Genomic DNA, 16,643 nt, shown 5'->3' on the forward strand with positions numbered 1-16,643 from the left:
CGTCTCCCGTCTTCCACTAGCAAAGGAAATAACAAAGACGGTCATTTTTCACTCCGTCCGCCTTCTGTTGGTGCGGCTTTGCCGGCACAGTACACATCACCCGTTATTTTATGCTTCTTAGCAGTACCTGGAGTCCAATGATATATAGGCTGAACTTTGCATCGGTGATGATTTATGACGGCTCTTCTAACGGCTTGTTTTTTGAGGCGTCGCCAACAGCATTCCTCAGCATTGCGATATTTCAAACAGTCGCACCAAAAAAGTGAGAGGAGGAGCGATGGTGCGATAGATCATTCTAGAAGGCACTAACCAGCCAGAATCTTGCACAGAGCCACTGGTTCCGGACAGTAACTGTCATGACGGGTTGTGGCTTCCTCCGATACATCACACTTTACGCTGAACGCCGTTCCACAGTTCAATCAGGAGCTGATGTGTTTAATTAGGAAATCCACCTTAAACGATGCCGACGGGTAATCTCCTGGCTCTGTGCTGCCCTAAGGGGAAGCAGGAACAGTCACGCCCCCCAGCTTGTACAGGTTTCACAGTTACCTGTCCGGTGTGATCATCCCCGATGATGCGTACGGTACTGGGTAGAAAATCAAACAGTATAACATCCTAACCCAGTGAGCTACACACCACCGGACAATCAGAGCTGTCCCCTATGCAAGTGCTGTATCACACCGCAGTGTGACGTGGTAAACACAGTACACTGCAGCTATTTGTCAAGTCAGCACATGGATGTGCCCAAAATTTATAGCGCCAAACCGCCGGGTCGCCGCAACAGATACGTACAAATGCCATGTTTACATCTTCCACGCGCTTTGTTTCATAATCGTATTCGTAAACATGACATATCATAAGCATAAATACTCCACAATCTCCGCTCTGAACAAGCGGTTATGGAAAAGAGATGGATAAATGCAAATACATTAGAGTGCGACTGAAATTAATTTTGAAAATTGCCCAAGAATACAAAGTCATCTGCTGACTATACCTTTGTCTGATTAGTCTGTGTTAAGTGTTTAATTCTTAAGCCTAGAGATCTGAGGGAAGCTAGTTAAATTGACCTAGTAAGCCATGTAAAGATCTGTAAGTGCTTTGGTGAGAGATTCAGTAATATTCCACTGATGTTGCTGTCCTCGTTACACTGTAATTTCAGTCACTTAGAGCAGCCCAGTTCCTGAGCGACAGATGTACTCGTTTGTATACATGTTGTATGTCCAGGCACTGACATGTTTTTGGTGTCTCAGCAAATCTGGACAAATCCGCCCTTTAATCTACTGACCCCAACGGACATGGACAGTTTGAAGCTGCATCTGCTCGTTCATCCAGGCCTAGACAGACTTTGATCTCTCCATGGAGGAGTGAGCTGGCCCAGATTTTGCTTCTGTGACGGTTTCCTGCATCCTCCTGGAGGTAAAGTGGTCAATGGTTTGAAGGAGGTAGTGAAGAGCTCTACCACTGAGCAGAACACTACTAGTGTTAACACTATGTGTTAAATGGCAAAACTAGACAATCAACTGATAGTAAGTACTAGGGGTGTAACGATATACTCAGCCCACGAGACGAGACGAGACACGATATTGGGTTCATGAGAATGAGACGAGATGATATTTTAGCAATATTTTAAGGAAAATATATTACTGGAAAGCAGCCTTTTATTTGATTAATTTGAAAGACATGCTAAATAATGCAAATGTATGGTGAAATGTGTTAAATAATCACCATCATCTGAACAGAACAAATATCTAGCACCATAAAATATTTCACCACAAACTCAAATGACAGGCTTCTCTCCTATTTGACTTCTCAATTGAACATAAAATAGAATATAAATAAAACAATATAAATAACAAACACAAAACTTTTTTTTAATGTTTTCTTCACCGGGGCAGTGGATTTGAGTAAAGAGCTATGATGGTGCTGGAAATGGCTTTGCATAGTAATAGCGTTAGCCGCTGTGTACGGCATTATTTTCCTACAATGCTTACAGATGTTTTGTCTGTCACCCTTTCGCCGTTTATATTTTCTGCCGGGTACCCAAAATACTGCCACACAAAAGGTTTAAAAGTGTCTGGGGCATCTACTATGGTAATTTCTTCAGACACCGACATGCTTACAGCAGTTGATTTACAGCGCCTTCGCGAGACCGTTTTTCACTCCGACGAGAAATCTTCTCATGTTGTAATATCTCGAGTTCTCGCGACACAAGATCTCGTTACACCCCTAGTAAGTACTAAAAAGCTGACTTATTGTTAGTCAGTGAACAAATAATCAAAAGATATAAGTTCACCATAAAGGACACAATCCTTTCTTTTTTTGCCCATCAAAGCTAATGATGAAAATTAACATTTTACTTTTGAGCATTTAAGTACAACTACTACTTAGAAGAAATTAGCCAGCTGATGACTTTATAACCGCTTTGATCCTTACCACATTTTTACAGTCATCACACAGTCCAGCATGCCAAACAGGAAGTGACATGCCATTCAGGCATGGACAGTCAATAACAGATCCAGCCAGGTCCCATAAATGATTAGCCATCAGGAAGAAGTTAGATTCACCGATAACTCAATAATAGATGCTTTTGTTTCCGTTCACCAAAGCTTCAGTCCTCGATTTATGAAAAAAGCTAAATGAAGTCGACCCTACACAGGAAGACATTTCCCTCACGTACGTCTCTTACACAGGGCCTGCTTGTTCGGGCTTCTTCACATGGGATAAAAAATGATTTCCTCTCAGAGAGGTGCTGAATAAAGATGTCTGTAGGCTTGCTCCTCCTCTGATCTTCACACCCGCTCCGTACGTCTCTGAGCTCCTCTGACTTCCTGCTGAACATGACACATTAACCCCCCGAACACAAGTACAGCGGGCTGCGCGACGGGGCGGAATGGGTTGCTCATAAGCCACGCCCATGTGGCCACGCCCCAGAAACGTATAGCCTATCAGGGTGATTTTATATTCACTTTTGCTTGTGAAATACAGCACAATCTCCCCTCAAGCTCCCTCCATCCTACTGCGTGTGATTTACGATGGCTGAACTAATAGTTACTCATTTTTATTCCAATCTGTGGGCTCTGGAACAACAAGTAGCAGTCGCCATTCACTTGGCTGACATTTACCCGGATGCCTTTCATGCAGATAAGGCTGGAACAAAACTGGGGCACCATCGCTACGTCTCCTGTCCCTTGTTCAGTGCCAGTCCTGCAGTCATTGGAACCGTGCCTGTTGTTCCTGGTGGTACCACCAGGGGGCGATGTAACAATACACCTCAATGGTGAGTGCTGCTAACAGCTAACTAAAAATACTTATCTCATGACACCTTAAGGAGCTTGACATAAATGCTCTAAGCATCTACAGTCCCCATGTGAGTTTTCAAGCTAATGATGATGCTTGTGCTGGCGGTGGGCCAATGGTAGTGACACACACCCTGAAGACTTCATTTTTGTCCAAGAGTGACCTCAAATTCCTTCCCAACTATCCAGCTGGATGTCTTACTGAACCAGTTCCGGCTCATTCTCTTGCTTGAGGGCAGTGGTTTGAGGTCCCACCTGGGACCCAAGCAGGAGTGAGCTGGGTTGTACATTGACCACCTTGGAAACTCCCCTCACACTGAAGACCCTGTCCTTAACCTCTGCGATTCCTCATCTGTAATTATACCCAGCAGATGGGGCTGTGGCCTGTAGCATGACAGAAAGGCCACAACTATGGCTGTATTACAATTCATCTACAGGTGGGTCTGTAATATGGGGGTATTTACCCATCCATCCAATAATTGCTTATCCTGGTGAGGGTTGTGGGTAGGAGATCAATATTTATCCTTCTAGTAGAGGCTTTTATCCAAAGTGACATACATTTTTGAGAAAGCAAACAATCACAATTGTTGTTAAGGGCCTTAATCATGAAATCACTCTGCTGACCCTGGGATATGAACCACAGTCGCAGCATCCTAACTCGCAACGCCTCACACCGCCCTTGAAAGAAGAGGCAGCAGAGACAGCCCCCAGTCCTCTTTTACTTATCTGAGGCTGGTTTTGAACCCAGCGCTTCCGCATCCATGTGGCATTAGGCCAAACAATGGGGTCTAACCCAGCTAGCATGGGATGTAAAGCTGGGGTCCACCCTGGACAGGATGTCAGTCCATCACAATCATACTCTATGGGCAATCTAGGCATGAAGATTAGCCTAAGCACATGTCCAGGGTACCTGAAGGTGACCCACACAACAGGGAGTGAACATGCAAACTCCACACACATGAGGTGGGGCTGCTTGCTTGGCCATGCATAAATTTAATGAAGTGAAATGAACACGTAGGCTAATGTGTCCTCAGATCAGCAGGAACAGGAACCTGCTGGAAATCACATCAGTATTAAAAATCCTAATCGCGTGCCATAATAAGAACAGTTATAACACCCCGATGGGGATCACTGCAATTCACAGCCTATTAAAAACTGCAATCTCTGATAGAGAATGAATTAATAAATTAGGCTTAGGACGAAATCTATGAAACATGTTACCAAGTCTGTTTCTTGATAGCATTTAGAATTGTATTCGGTCACATGATGCCTTCAGCCAATCACGTGTGACCTGAATAGGCATCATTCAGGGGTGAAGGCAAACATTGGTATTTGGAGTCATGCAACACAGGTATTAATTAAACTTGTGTCTCTGGGAGTCACGGAATCAACTTTTTTCAGCGTAATAAATATCAAAATGAAACACCGATGCCATATTTGGATCTGGATATCAGCGATGCCTTTTGGTCCATTGGACAATTTACATTTTCAAAAATCTATTCATCCTTGCTATCTCACTACCAGTTAAAAAAAGGCCCTTTTAAAAATTTTACTTGCAAATCTGATATTTCAAAAACTGACAGTGATGGCCATGCACAAAAGGACGGGACAGAAATTCCTATCCAAGCCCCCCTTTTCCTTTTGGGAAAAGCCCTCTGGAGAGAACTTCCGCTTTCAATGGCCGTTCGTGCACTTCATCCATTTAGACACTTGTCCTCCCTCTCTCTCTCTCTCTCTCTCTCTCTCTCTTTTGCACACACACACAACCACACACTCCAAGTGAGCGGCATTGATATTCATTACCACTCACTCATCCCCGGTCATTTCCCTCGATAGGAGGGCGGTTCTCAGCCTCAGAAGCACAACAGAGTCACGCAAATAAATATTAAGCAAAAAAGACATCTAATATTTAAAGAGCGTCCGCCTCGCAACACAAACAAAACTCAGCGCTTCAGGGACACCAGCATCTCCGTGAGATGGCTCTCTGTCTCCATGAATGGAATATATGAATGTTATTAAACGGAGTGTAACGTAATGGATAATACATGATATAAAAATCTAATCGCGAAAGCCATTCAGGGGCTAGGAGAGAAAGCCCTCAATTTAATCAAACCACTATAAGAATGAAAACGGAGGCAATTCAGGCCGTCTTGTTTGAGCGATTCGTGTGCGTTGCACATTAACGCATCCTGTGTGTTATATAGCATTTGCTCAAGATGCAGAGTTAAATGAAGGACAGCATTGAAGTCCATTTCAACCACTGCTGCCCTTTGCGCGAGTAGAGCTTTTCTTTGTTTTGAATTAAAGCAGTCAGCAGTTAGTTTTTTCCGTACATCGTCGGGAATCACAGCCAGCCTGCGCTGGCCGAGGCTGAATCCCCTCCTGGCATTTTGTGTACTTGCCGCGTGTTTTCCTGAGTGGCTTGTCCTTGTGCTGTAAAAGTAGGAGTCATTCCTGTCATGGGAATTTTCATGCAGCTAAACAGCATATTTTGATGCTTTTCCTCAACTGATGCCTTTTGCTAACGTCAATTTTTAATCCCTAAGCCCTTTTTCTGGGTTTGTTAATGCTGTGTGTAATAGATCTATATATGACAGCATCTGTACAAACATCTAGAACCTTCCCAAAAGCTGTTATCGCTACCCCTTCGTTTTATAATTGCACGTTCCTGCGTTCTCACAAGGAAACGACGGCTGCCGGGACTGTGACCTTTTCCTGTACGCCGTTTAATTACCCGGCTGAAAGTTCTGAAAACAAGGTGAGGTGGTAAAGAGGCAGACTGTGTAGAATAAGAATACTAACCAAAAGCACAGGGCCACTTACAACACTGTTTGGAGTTGAAAAGTTGTTTCTGCTTATTAGGGACAAAAAAAACAAGGATCATGCTAAATTATACTTATCTCTAACTGCATTTTAAGAGCCACTGACCACATATTGTCCAGTTTTGCACTGCTGGTTTTGTTTTACACTGTATTGTTTTGCATTATCTGTATTGTTTTGCACTGTCTGGTTTTACACTGTATTTTTGGCATTGTCTGTATTGTTTTGCGCTCTCCATTGTGTTTTACAATGTATCTTTACTATCTTTTGTAACTGACAGACTAAGCATTCCAATGTATTCTCATTTTAAGATCTTGAATCTTGAATTTAAGCAGGCCTGACTCCTTAGTGGTACAAAGTTCCGCCCAGTAGTTTTCTGAGTCGATAGGCCAGAGAAAATGAGTATGTGGTAAGAATTGGATGTCCTCGCCTTTAGCTGGGGGCCACCAGGCCAGCTTGCTTGACACAAACGCAGACACTTTGTCCTACTGAGGTAGGCTGTGTTGTTGGGGAAAACATGACAGGGCTTTCAGTCGGTGCTCCATTAGTCGGCGGCAGGGCAGGAGGTGCCGCTCGCTCAGTGGAGCGTCGCCTTCCTCGAACCCTGCCTGCCCTGCTCCCCGACCCATCTGAGATGGTCTCTGCATCCAGTCAGCCTGTGTGTTCACAGCGAGCGCGGGCATACTCAGGCCAGCAGGCCACTTCCTGCAAATTATCCCACTCACTGGATACACTTCCTTCAGTCTCTTTTTTTCCCCGGATCCTTCTTCCCTGCTGTCCTTCATCTTTGATTGACGTTCACCATACTCCATGTTTCATGCTGTCGATTTCATCTCTCAGAAATGATGAAAAATATGGTGTTCTGAGACTCAATTAAAAATGAAGTCATTGTTGTATTGGGTATAATAATGATATTTATTAGTTTAAAAAGCAAGGTCTTACACTACACAAAGACTCAGCAGCAAACAAAACACACACAGGAGAAATGTTAATTAGTCCAACGCGTCTTTGAATGCTGAGGCATTCAGTGTTGAGCTGATGGATTCTGCTCATCATTCTTCTTGAAAACTGCACACTGGCTGCTTGCAGGGCGGGACTCCCGGGGTCCGGAGGTCATAAGGAGAATGATCGAGTATCTTCTCCGTACAGTTGAGGTCACTCACCGAGCCGCCTTCATCCATTAAACATACATCTCTGCGCTTGAAAATTCATCTTGTGATAGAAGTCTGGGGATAGTTCCACCATGAAGATGACCGTAGCGCCATTATGGAGGGGGGTCGTTTTTTTTTGGTTTTTTTTATTTGCTCCCCGTCTGAACTGACCCTCCAGTTCACCTCCTAGCAATTGATGGAGAAGAGTGGTTCTGTTCATTGTTTTGCTTGCAGTGAATGATGGGTCAAAACTGAGACCGACTTTGATTGTGACGTAACGACACCAATGACTGGGTGTGAGCTTTTCAATAGCAGCTAAAGCCATGGAGCACACACAGGCGAGTCAAGGAACATCTGGAGGAACATGCTGAGAAACAGGACCCATGGTGTTCAAGATTCAGATCAGCCATGATTCACCATTGCAGTCTGTTCATTGGACATCAACTTAATTCCATCGTCATCCCATCCCTCATTCTCTGGATCATAATTTTGCAAGCTAAAGTAGGTTTTTCCTCAAAGATTTTGCCATTTCTCTCCCTTCATCTTGACAAGCATCCCACTCACTCTGCGGATGATGGACTTCCCCATAAGGCTACGCTGCCAGTCATGGGTGGTGTTCCCCAGGCAATGAGCGCTCATGAATTTGTGCAAAAATTGATTTCAGGTCAAAAAAGGCCTGGATCACACAACCTCTTTCATCAGGGTGAGATGTGTCAAGCAACTAAATATCTCAGACATTGACATCTGCACGTCTTTCAAGATTTTCTTTCAGCTTTTTGATGGCTTGAGGCTGCCCAGTTTGTACTTGAGTGGTGACCTGGTCTGAGAACATTCTTGAAGGTAACGGAACGTTCAGATGTTAGCAGTGCTTAATTTGTAAACTCACGATGATGTCATACACACAAATCCGTGATATGATAATATGCTATTAATTGCTTAAACACGTAACAGCGCAATGTTTTCTGTCTGACACCTGTTAGTCGTACCAAACTTTTCATATGCGTTGCACTTTTCCTGCTTTTTTTGCCATCCTTCTCATTAGCATTAGCATCCACAAACTCTGCTCCTCTACTCAATGTTTTTGCTTGTCCTTCTGTCAGGTTTCTGCATCATTTCTGCTCTGCTTAAGTTCCAATGGCTTTGCTGCTTTGTTGCTAAAATATTACTGTATGTAATTTTTTTTAATTGTTTTGCTGTAGCTACCCTTGTTGTGTAAACTCATCTATTTTATTGCCAAAAAAAAAAAAAAGTCTGCCTGGTGCGTTATTTTCCTTTTAAATCGAAAGTCAGACAAGCGAAACATACTAATTGAAGTGGATGAAAAAATCATACAACACGGCCAATTTTATAAATATACATCTCTTTAGTTAAATTTGCATTTATTCCAAAGTTTAGCTCAAATTAATTTCAAGTTTCATTGCATTGGGTGTAGCATTTAAGGAGGGGGAGCGCACCTGAGAGGAGCTGCAGCCCTGAGCCGGATGTCCCGGAGCTGAGCTTCGGTGTGAATTAAGCACTGGTTGTTGGCATCTTCATGTTAGTGTTTCAATGGATATTTAATTCCAATCCTACTAACATCTGTCAGGGTGTAGACTAGGTTCTTGGTTACGGTAGCTTCCTGCCAAATTTTCAAGCTGACCTAGTCCAGGAATATTCAGGAAGGGTCAAATGTTAGCCAGTGTTTCAAAGGATACTTAATTCCTTACTTTCTAACTTCCTCTGAAGTTTTTCCAAGGACACATTTAACCTAAATGCATTTCAGCCAGTGGTGCAGAGATTCACATTATATGAGCAGAGAAAAATAATTGTTTCAGCACTTACACAGCAGTGCGGCTGGCTGATTGTCAGCCTGAGCTTTCCGGTCTCTTGGGTTCATTTATTTACTCATTTATTTTCTCTCTCTTCCTCGTTTTCCTTCATTTGTGAAGACCAGTGGGGAAAAAAAAGACAATTTACCTGCGCCAAAATGGCCGTAATACAGAAAACATCAGAGGAAGATTTCCTATAGATACTGAGGTCTGTACAAGCTGTGAACAGATGGTGTAACTTTTCAAAGATGGTATATCTGATAGCATAGCGCTTTTCCTCCTGGGAATGGCACTTTTTATCCTGAGTGCAGGCCCCCAGCCATCGCAATACAGAGAAGGGCAGAGAGGGCGTCGTTTAAGGGTGAGTGCTGGTTTTCCAAACCTCCAGGGCTATTTGTTCAAAATGCAGTCAAGTCTCCATACAGCCTCCTTGCCTTCAAGTGGATTTATTCACACAGGCTCCAGACATGCAATTATGGCAAGCTGATGCCTGCAGTTTGAAGCCCTACTCCTGGGGTCGTTAACCTGCCCACAGCGCCCCCTAGGGGTCCACAGAGACATTTCATAAATGAATGTATTTGAAATCTATTTATCATGAGAAACAGCACTAGTCAAAAGTCTGGACTCACCTACAAAGGAGAGTGATACAGTGTTGCATCACATGACCTGACTACCATCTAACCTAAATTTAGTAGAAATGGAATTGCAAGAGTATGACCAGAGAGTGATGGAAAAGTGGCCAATGAGAGCTCAGCATATATGTGGGACCTCCTTCAGAACGGCTGGAAAAGCATCCCAGGAGGCAACTCATGAGACTGGTGTAGAGGAGACAGTAGGGTCAGTCAGTACCTGGGGAAATTTGGGCTAAGGGCCTAACTCAAGGGCCCAATGGTGGGATCATACTGCCAACCCACGGATTTGAACCAGCAACCTTGTCCCAACCCACAGAACTATTCTAAAATGTAGAGAATAATACAAATAAGAATTTCTATGTGTGTCTGTGTTCAAACTTTTCACTGGTACTGTGAAATCCGAATTCATAATTCTGATTTAATGCTATTCACTTTCTTGCCTTAACTTAAGCGGGAGCAGATCATTCACACGGAGTCGGGGCACTCAGATATGGAGTGGCAATTCTCTGGCTCCGTGTGTCCTGTCCCCTCCACAAGGGGGCGGGCCGTAAAATCCACATGGCAGGGGTGATTAGAACTGCTTAAGAAGACAGCATGGTTAAAACACTCTCAGAAGTTCAGGTTGGGGAGGGGGGGGGGTGTTGAATCGATTGAGGTCACGTGCTTCCGGAGAGCTCTGGTGATCTCCAGAAGCTCGTTGGACTATTCTTAAAACATTGACCACGCTGGGGTGTGTGAGGGGGTGACGAGGGACCTTGGGAAGGTGTTAATGTTCTTTCGGCAGAGTGCCCGGGATCGCATAACGCACTAGTGCCGCGTGTAACGGGAAATAAGCCAGTTAATAAATAAATAAACCTCAAGGATTTGTCTCTGGACTCCATTAGGATCTCCAGAAGTACCAGGGTCAGTCAGCTAATAGTTATTCAGCGGGGTGACAGAAAATCTTTCTGGTGTTGCCAGAGGGGCGGTGAGGATACCAGGAGGGATCTGGCTGGAGTTTATGGGATTCTGCAAAACACCAATGATCTGCTGTGGTCTTCTGCTGATCTTTGAGCAGGAAGCTCTTCCCCAGAGAAGGCAAAGATTCGCTCAGGTTTGCGTGTAATGGGGGGGTGGGGGGGGGCACATGCACTCACTATCACAGCCCGTCTACACCTACGTTCAGTGGGTTCTTTTTCTTAAAAACACAACGTCATTCGAAAATGAGGAATACCTCGGGGCCATTCCTACGCCGAGGAAAGTTCCGAAACACATGCGGAATGAAATCAGTGGCGTTCGAAACACAGCACGTGCGACAGAACCAAGGAGCGCTTTTGGCAGATGCGAACATTCAATTGCGGGAACACCGTCTGATCAAAGCACGCCGAAATGAAGGTCGCGGGTGCAGAGGGGCGTCCCGCTGACAGCATCGGGCCTGTTTGAGGCTTCATCGTGCTGTCACTAGCGCCCCCCTCTGGGGGAATTCTGAAAAGAAACAGCAGACAGCACCTGTTGAACGCTTTGTGATTCACAAAACCCGCCACAGTGCCAAGTTCAAGAGGCTTGGCGTTTTTGAAATGTGAGAAAACGAAGAGTTGTGGGAGTTTGCTGGTGTTTATAATGGCGGGATTTTGCTTGGGGGGTGAGGCTTGAAGGGTACAGACACTAAAGGGGGCTTCCGGAAGCGGGAGGAAGAGGTAATATCCCGCAGTAAGGAACAAGCGTAAAACAAATCGACTGTAATTCGATGTTTATCTCCGATCGTCTTGATGAGCACCACGTCTCCAGAAGCGCATCTTGTTGGTGATCTGTTTCCACTCCCGTTGCCCTGGTAACGGCTGTTGTGGTCTCGCTGGATGCTGGCAGGGTACGGGGTTGCATTTTATGGATGTGTGTCGTTCGAATCCGAGCGCATCGGCGGTACTCTCGACGTACTCGAACCACGGAGTACGAGAGAGTCATCGTGTTTGTGCGTGCTAGGTCCTTGTGTGTCTCTTCGCGACACTCAGAAACAGAAGATATCGCTTCAGGGACATTTATGGAAAGTACTATGAATGGATTTATCAAAAAAGCACAAAGGTATTGTGAAACAAACCTAAATTAGACTGCACAGTTGACATTAGAAGTATAAGTAAATTTAGCTTCACATTTACATATTTAACAGACATGTTTGTTCAAAGTAACATACACGCGAGACAAATAGCAGACTGCAAACATATATGATACATAATACGATTATTCAAGGACCGATAACTAATACCCCAAAACCAACATTCAGGAACATAAACAGGCATCAGCCTACTAGCGGACTGTACTGTTTGTACCAGAGTTAACATATAATTTTTCTATGGCTCTTAATACCTCACACGATCCATGCATGCCGACACTCGTAAACCGAAGATATCGCTTCAGGGACACTAAAGCAAAGCACCATGAATGGATTTATCGAAAAACAACAAAAGGCACTGCAGCGCAAACGTAAATTAATGAGGTTGGAAATATGAGTACCCTGGTAAATGTGTATTCCCTACCCATGCATGACTCACAAAGTGGATTTCCTGTGTGCAGTTAAATGTGTGGCTGATGAAATACGTCAGTCGCACACACGCGCACACACAGATGCTGGTGAGGCGGTCCCACTGAGTGTGGAAAAAGCGTCCATAGTCCATCTCGCTGGGACTGAGATTGAAGTGCTCAAGGTGACGAGTCGAGCCTCTCCAAAATAATCACCGTATTGATTTCATTCGCAGGTTAGATCCCTCCCCCCCACCCCCCCTCAGCCCTTCGTACTGAGACAGAGGGGCTGCCACACTGTGTAAAAATTATTTGGACTGTAAAAAAACATAAATACGAAACCCAAACACTTAAAAGGGCAGTTGACTTTATGTTAAAGGGATCAGCTCACATGTCCATCTTCTCCTGCCTTGACTGGAGACCGTAGCTGTCATTGGGACACGGCACCCGGAAAGGTTCCCCTTCTGGCTGCAGACACTATACTAAATATTAACAGATGTTTCTGACCCAAGAGAAAGGATCTCAGAAAGATGTGCTTTTTTTCCAGCACACAGTGTGGTTTCTATATTTAAAGGCAGTCCAGGTAACGGCATTAAACACTTGTCTTGCTGAATGGAAAAGCAGTTCGCCATTGTACTTTAAGTAATCAGATTCCTCATCTAGGAGATGCTGAAGCAGCATGTTCTGCTAACCAGCTCGTTAGCTACGATCATCTGACTGTACTCAGCAGCTATTTATTTACTTCTTGAAACATCTGAGGAGGCCTGGGGGGTCCCCAAGGTGACTTTTTGAGTGGGGCCCCAGGAACAACCTACCCACCCAGGGCCCCTATATGGTCTACATGTGGCCCACTGTGTCAACCTCTTGCTTATGTCACAAGTCTGGGCTTGTGGGGGTTGTTGTTTCAGGTGCCCAACTCAAAAAATGTCTTTGGATCCCCCCATTGTAGTTACAGTTTATGGCCTAAAGGGGGCCTCCAAACCTTTGGGGCCCCATGCAAATGGATGGTTTTAGTGGCGGTAAACACCACCACTGCCTCCACCCCACATATGATACGACTTACTATATTCCATGGAATGCATGTATATGTTAGCCATTAATTGGTACCAGATAATTAATCTAAAATAAATGGAATAATGTATTATAAGTAGGTTAATTATGTCCTCGTTGACTTGTATTCTCCAGTGTCTTGGTGTAGCTGAAAGTTTGAGCTGCACCTCCCTCGGGTCTTGGGGCTCAGGTCTTGGCAGCCCAGCGTTCCCGCTCACAGTACCGGCCGAGCTACATGTTACGCACAGAGAGGCTTCTGCTCGCTCTCGGCTGGACTTAAGGAGAAGGAAAATCGTAACAGCTTTTATGGGCTGAGGACGATGCTGGGCAGAGCTCAGCTTTACTCAGAAACGCCCGCATCTGTAGAAACCTGCTCAGTGTGACCGAACCCAACACAGTGATCTTGCAGAAATAACCCAGAAGGAAGATGCAGCTCTCGCTGGCATTTAAAAAGGGAGCGACTCGGAACAACGGGGCTCTTTTAATCATTTGCTAAAACAGCAATACGGCCAATTTTCTTCTCTCCTAAACTGCTCTGAATCTGCTGCTCGTTTAATAAATGAAATTAAATTCTGAGACTAAATGGAAATGGACTTTAGAATATGTCCTGGGCTGCACCTACCCTCTGAATCAAATATGTGATGAATATGTCTCTTTTGGGGCACCCCCCCCCCAAGCCCATAATCACCCTGACAGCAAGCCTGGAGTCTTTCCCAGAAAGTGCATCACAGGAGGCAGGGAAGACCCTAGAATAGGAGCAATTTAGAGACGCTGGTCCACCCAAAGGTCTCAGGAATGTGGGGGGAAACCTGAATGAATGCAGAGCCATCGTAGAAAATCTTCAGGGATGGGAAATGTACCCGCAAACCAGGAAGTGTGAAGAGACAGTGCCAACCTACACTGCTCTCTGTGCAAAATCTTTTCTTTCTCTCTTTCTTTCTTTCTTTTTTTCTTGCTCCCTGTTTCATGCACCATTTAGTACAAACCGTGTAGTACTCTTGTCAAGTGCCTTGGGGCAACTGTAAGGCACTATATAAAATAAATCAAATATAACTGAATAAAGAACACCATTATTGGGATAAAGTATTGTCCCAAACAGACCCACGGGGAAGCATCACCTGTTTCCTGCTTGTTCGATACCCCTACGGAAGGTTGCTTCACTTGTCCACTTCCCATACCTCTTCCTGTAGAGTCAATTTGAAATTATCCGAAGCCAGACGCCCCGGCTGAATTTTAATGAGCGCAGACGAGTCGATGGGATGCTCGGCTCGGAGCAGAATGAAAGCAGCCCGACGGAAGTGGAGTGTTTATTTTTTTTCCCTCTGCCTTATCTTTTATCGAGCGTCTGCACGTGTCTCACTTGCTCAGCGCGGCGTGTCAGATTATCACGGGAGCTGCCACCACTGCCTGACATGAACCCAGAGGAGGCACGCACACACAGGTACACACACACAGGTACACACACACACACAGGCACACACACACACAGGCACACACACACAGGTACACGCGAAAGCATAGGGACACGCTTCACCTCTGTGTGCCACGAGCCTTTTCAAAAAAATATTTACTCAATCTAGTGTCATTTATTTCTTCAATTCTGCCAGAAAATAATTTGAAATCATTAAAATTGTGATTAAAAATATACTATATGTTTTGCGAAACTGAAAACTTCTTGAGAAATGTTTTGGGGATGTCCGTGCCTTCATGACAAATGCAAAAATGGCAGGACTTTTAATTGGCAGGACCCGGCGGGCGTTTAGGAGAGCCCCGGGGGTGGAATCCTCTGAGCTGAGGCACTGGTGACCCATCGTCGGGAAATCACAAGCCTAGCATAATCTACCTGCAAACAGGACGTCTCAACGCACATGCAGAGCTAATATTGAACCACCAAATAGCGGTGTTCCATTAGTCTGGGCTTTTACGGCCTCTGGCGTCTGTGTGGGGCCCCTGGCGTGCTATAATGTGCACACTTATCGATTCGTTCGCTGTGATGAAGTAACTCGGATGCTGCCACTCGGCCAAACGCCGTCGAGGATGCGTGGCACATTCGTAAATAAACAGAACTAACTTCTCGCGGCTGGGGGGGGCGGGGGGGTGCGTCGCTCACTGATGGTGTGACATCGTCACTGCCGCACCGACACGCCCCCCAGAGGGAGCCGTTTCCCTCTCTCCGAGTTGCTCCGAGTCTCCCCATGGGCAAGCCGACACAGGCACAAATGCCGGACCCCGACCGAGCTGACTGCTGAATCGCTTGACTCGCAGTCCGCTGACCCCTGCTGTCCGTCGCCTTACAAGACACCTCTAAGTGCTGACAGAGAAAGTGCTGTCAGTCACAGTTACTAATGTAGCTGTTTTTCTGAGTACTATATTATATACGCATAAATAACATTGCTTTAATGAATGGAAATATTCACATATGATATTCACAGCAGTGAAGTACAGAGGAAATATATATTGCATGCATTTTTGAATGAACTCATAAACTCCTTCAAAGAAGTAGGTTCTTTCATGCAGCCGGAGTAACGTCTGCTGGCTCTTAGGAAACATAAAGTCATCCTTATTATCACAGAGACACCCCCCCCCCCCAAAAAAAAAAAAAGGACCGGTGTTATTCCACTTCCAGAGCAGACTGAGATGGATTTCCTCAGACCGTGTACGGAGGCAGCCCTTAGCCCACCGCAGCGGCCGGGGGGGGCGACCGCATCCCAACTCTCTCACTCAGTTTCCTACAATGCCCCCCCCCGCATTCTGACAAACCAAAAGCATCAGCAAAAAAAAAAGAAAAAAAAGAAAAGAAGCAGGAGAAAGTCCAGCGCGGTGGCGGAGGAGAGGTGGCTGAGGAGGGGTGGCGGAGGAGAGCTTACCTTAACAGAAGGTCCCTCTCCGGCGGGCAGGCGGGTGGGCAGATGGAGTCAATGCCGCTTTAATCCCAGCGCGTTACAGAGCGCGAGCCATGCGACTATCCTGCGAGCGAGGCTATGAGCGCGAGTGTGAGCAGCCGCTCGCTCCGCTTTCTTCTCCTCCTCCTCCCCTCTCTCTCTCCCTCTCTCTCTCTCTCCCTCGCTCTCTCTCTCTCTCAGGAAGGGCTCATTCTTCTCCTCTTGCACCGCCAAGCACTGCGGTCTGCTCCGGGGGAAGCGCAGATGAGAGTGGCCAACCCCAGGGGTTTGAGGGGGTGTCGACCCCCACCTCCCCCCTCCTCAGAGACCCAGATAAGCGGATGGCAAGTGGAGGGGGGACAGAGGGCAGCAGGGAAGAAGAAAGGGACGGTAAGGTGCTGGTCTACTGGGTCTCTCACTCGCTGGCTCGTCTGCACCCCCATTGGGGGGGTTGAGGGTTGTGGGGGCGGTTAGGCAAGATGGCCTTGTGCCCCCCCACCAGTCCAAGGGA

General features: G+C 45.7%; 1 protein-coding gene across 1 annotated transcript in view; it reads right to left on the bottom strand.

Annotated features, from left to right (window-relative positions):
* The window catches only part of LOC111838702 (cadherin-12-like), a 113,828-nt gene extending 97,565 nt beyond the window's left edge, over positions 1-16,263 (bottom strand). Inside the window, exon 1 of the mRNA XM_023801936.2 lies at positions 16,118-16,263. The gene's annotated coding sequence lies outside the window, so the exon portion shown is untranslated. The remainder of the gene's footprint in view (positions 1-16,117) is intronic.
* Positions 16,264-16,643: the final 380 nt, after the last annotated feature.

This window comes from Paramormyrops kingsleyae, chromosome 4 (genome assembly GCF_048594095.1).
Source record: "Paramormyrops kingsleyae isolate MSU_618 chromosome 4, PKINGS_0.4, whole genome shotgun sequence".
Taxonomy (NCBI): Eukaryota; Metazoa; Chordata; class Actinopteri; order Osteoglossiformes; family Mormyridae; genus Paramormyrops; species Paramormyrops kingsleyae.